Source organism: Cervus elaphus, chromosome 5 (genome assembly GCF_910594005.1).
Source record: "Cervus elaphus chromosome 5, mCerEla1.1, whole genome shotgun sequence".
In the NCBI taxonomy this organism is placed as follows: domain Eukaryota; kingdom Metazoa; phylum Chordata; class Mammalia; order Artiodactyla; family Cervidae; genus Cervus; species Cervus elaphus.
The window spans coordinates 20339956-20343258 of NC_057819.1; positions in this window are offsets into that span (position 1 = coordinate 20339956).

The following is a 3303-nucleotide window of genomic DNA, read 5'->3' on the forward strand; positions in this document are numbered from 1 at the left end:
GGAATTCCTGTTTTTGTTTGTTTTTATTTTTGGTTCTATTGGGTCTTTGTTGCTGTACTCAGGCTTTCTCTAGTTGCGATGAGGCCGGGCTACTCTGGCTGTGCGCGGGCTTCTTACGGCAGTGACTTCTCTGTTGTGGAGAACGGGCTCTAGGGCACTTGGGCTCAGTAGTTGTGGCGCATGGGCTTAATTGCTCCTCAGTATGTGGAATCTTCCCAGACTGGGGATTGAACCTGTGTCCCCTGAATTGGCAGGTAGATAACTACTGGACCACCAGGGATGTCCCCCGTTTCTTTTACAAAAGGGCCACTTAACCAGTTTGAGTCAGTTTTGGTGACTGTCCCAGGGGACAGTCTCTTCATTTTTATCATGAGGGGTCTGGGGTTGCTTGTGGAGATTAAAAGGGAAGCACATGGCCCCCTTAGAAGAGTGCCAAGCATGTAGCTTATACTTTAGCTGTTGTAATTGTTATTGTCTCTAACGTGCTAGACTTGATTCTCAGGTAGGCGTCTCTAGAGTCATCAACCTTGCCTGTCTGGTGCTGGAAGTATCCCAGATCCTGATCCCTAACCCGCACACCACAATCCACCCCCGAGAGGCTGCGTTCCTTCAGCCCCAAGCCACTGGAGGCAGGTTGGGACTGAGGGCAGAGTCCTTGGTTTACACGTGAAAGATCCATTCCGGGCATAGGCTTTCAGCATCTGTCAGCCATTGTCCTGAACAAATCACTTACCCTCTGAAATCTGTCCATCAAGTTGGGAACGGCCTCTGCCCACCCGCCTTGCAGGGATTTCCTGAGGATTCAGATATCATATGCTACTAGCTCACCATGGAGGGGACAGTGTGGCCTAGCAGCCAAGTGCTCAGCCCTGGAACCGAACCTCAGGTTTCAGCCGCTGTGTAACCTTGGGTGGGTTACCTAACCTCTCTGGGCACCACTATCCTCCCCTGTGACATAGAGACAATACTGGTGCTTGCATCAGGGTGATTGTGAGGATTGACTGAGTTTAAGACATAAAAGTATTTGCACAAAGATAATCTTCAGGAATCAGCTATTATTAAGATTAAAATTTGGGGTGTTTTTAAAAAATATTTATTTGGCTGCACTGAGTCTTAGTTGTGGCATGCAGGATCTAGTTCCCTGACCAGGGCTCGAACCTGGGACCCCTGCACAGGGAACGTGGAGTCCCAGTCTCTGGGCCACCAGGCAAGTCCCTTGGGTGGTTTCTATCATTCAGTATTTACAAGTGCCCCAGACTGACTGACAGACAACTGCTTCTAAGCTTGCTCTCTTGGCTCAGGGTTTGGAGATAGAAGCCTTGCAGTGTGGGAGCAACTGTGTCTGTCTTGAATGTGGTCACACTGGGCCCAGCTCCAAGAACTTACCTTCTGGAATTCGAACGCCCACATCCCAGCATCTGTGATTCTGAAGTCAGTTTTGTTTGAAGTTAGATTTGTTTCCCAAGTCAGTTCTCACCTCCAAGGGGCAGAAATCTTCCTCCTCCCTCCCCGCTATTAAGAGGGGAGCACCTAGTCAGGGATGCACCATCATACAGGGTTCCAGGAGTCAGAAGCCCCTGTGCTGTTGCAATCGCATTCTGGACCAGACACTTAAAGGTTGCCAACTTCTTTTGGGAGGCAGAGTGGTTTTGACCTTTGCACTTGAGTTCAAGTCCTACTTCTGTCACTTCCAGCTGCGGCCTTGGACAAGCCCCTTAGCCCCACCATACTTGCAGCTGCTTGGGTGAATAATAATAGTGCCCACCTCATAGGGATAAGGTGAGGCAACATATGTAAGTGCAGTAAATTGCACTTATTATTAATATATCACTTTTTGGAGAATCAGGGTACGTAGAGCTTCACAGCTAAGAACCTGGGCCTGAGGGGACTTCCCTGGTGGTCCAGCGGCTAAGACTCCATACACCCAATGCAGGGGGCCAGTGTTGAGCCCTGGTCAGGGAACTAGATCCCACATGCTGCAACTGAGAGTTTGCACGCTGCAACTAAAGATCTCGTGTGCCACAGCTAAGACCTGGTGCAGTCATATAATTAAAAAAGAAAAAGAAAGAATCTAGAATCAGGCTTGCATTAGCATCCTAGGCAGTAACTTCATAGCTATGCGATCTCATGTAAGGTACTTCAACCTCTCAGAGTCTTCATTTCCAAATCCATAAACTAGGCAATTCATATTAGTTAGTCTCCATCTCCTCAAGTTGTTAGAGGAATAAATGAGATAATCCAGGCAGGAACTGAGACGTGATCACTAAGCCAGTGTTATTCACTGAGAAGATAGGCTCACTGGATATGTTCAGCAGGCTCATTAGTTTCTTTGCAAAGTGTAGTCTCCTGTTCTCTATGGACTGTATTTCATCGATGCCTAAATTTACTTCTCTTTCACATTTTAACATTGCTGAAATCAGGGTGAGCCTTAAAGTCAACAGCATCTTGATGTTATCATTTGTAGCGTTTTTTTTTTTCTGTCACAGCAACACACGAAACAATGGTGCATCACTTAGATACCATATATATTCATGTATGTATACATGTGTTATATATGTATAATATATGTGTGTGTGTGTATCTGGCCCTTGAACAGTGCAGGGAGTTATGGGCCCTCACTCTCCCCACATTGAGAAATCCAAGCATAGGGACTTCCCGGTGGTCTAGTGGTTAAAACTTCAAGTTTCCAATGCAGGAGTGTGGGTTTGATCCCTGGTCAGAGCACTGATTCCCGTGCCACGTGGTACGGCCAAAAAATAAATAAAAAAATTTTTAAAAATCCACCTATAGCTTAGTCAGCCCTCTGGATTCAAGATTCCTCCTCCATATATGCAGATCCAACTAGATTCAACCATCTCATATATGGAGATATGTTATATATACCATACATATCTCCACATATGCAGATTGTACAGTACTATGGTGTTTACTGGGCTTCCCTAATAGCTCAGTTGGTAAAGAATCCACCTGCAATGCAGGAGACCCCAGTTTGATTCATGGATCAGGAAGATCCCCTGGAGAAGGGAAAGGCTACCCACTCCAGTATTCTGGCCTGGAGAATTCCATGGACTGCATAGTCCATGGAGTCGCAAAGAGTCGGACACGACTGAGAGATTTTCACTTTCAATTTCACGGTGTTTACTATAGAAAAACATCCATATGTCAGTGGACCTGTGCAGTTCAAACTGAATTGGTCAAGAGTCAACTGTATACAGTTCACAAATTTGGAAACCAAGATTCCAAAAGGCTGAAGTACCTTACACCAGGTCACATAACTCTTAAGAGGCCACTCTAAAACACAGA